The sequence below is a fragment of the Priapulus caudatus genome, unplaced genomic scaffold (genome assembly GCF_000485595.1).
Source record: "Priapulus caudatus unplaced genomic scaffold, Priapulus_caudatus-5.0.1 Scaffold2613, whole genome shotgun sequence".
NCBI lineage: Eukaryota > Metazoa > Priapulida > Priapulimorpha > Priapulimorphida > Priapulidae > Priapulus > Priapulus caudatus.
Window position 1 is genome coordinate 20,965 of NW_014579674.1, and position 611 is coordinate 21,575.

General features: G+C 48.0%; 1 protein-coding gene across 1 annotated transcript in view; it reads left to right on the forward strand.

Moving 5' to 3' along the window:
- LOC106818886 (fibropellin-1-like) overlaps window positions 1-611 on the forward strand; it is a gene marked incomplete at its 5' end in the record, with an annotated part of 13,726 nt that overhangs the window by 3,724 nt on the left and 9,391 nt on the right.

A 611-nucleotide genomic window follows, 5' to 3' on the forward strand; every position in this document is an offset into this window, starting at 1 on the left:
TAACACCAGCGTAACTCTCTTTCGCTCTCAGGTGAATAGTTTCGTATAATATAATATATATCAACGTATATATAATATATATATATATACATATCTATATATATATTGTAATCCTATATTAACACCATCGTAACTCTCTCTCTCGCTCTCAGGTGAATAATTACGTCTGCTCGTGCGACCCAGGCTTCACGGGAGATCGCTGTGAGACGGACATTGACGACTGCGCTGGCGGACCGTGCGGCGCTAACGGCGTCTGCATCGACCACGTCGACGCTTACAGGTGAGTGATGAATAATACCTGTACACTCATTAACTCACGCACTCACCCACCGACTCACTCACTCACTCATGCGGTCAGTCACTCACGCAGTCAGTCGCTCATTCACTCATGAACTCACTCACTCACTAACTCACTCACTCATGCGGTCAGTTACTCACGCAGTCAGTCGCTCATTCACTCACTCATGAACTCATGAACTCACTCACTCATGAACTCACTCCTGCTGCTGGTGTTGGTGATGGTGTTGCTACTGCTGCTGCTGCTGCTGCTGCTGCTGCTACTACTACTACTGTTGCTGCTGCTGCTGCTGCTGCTGCTGCTGCTGCTGCTG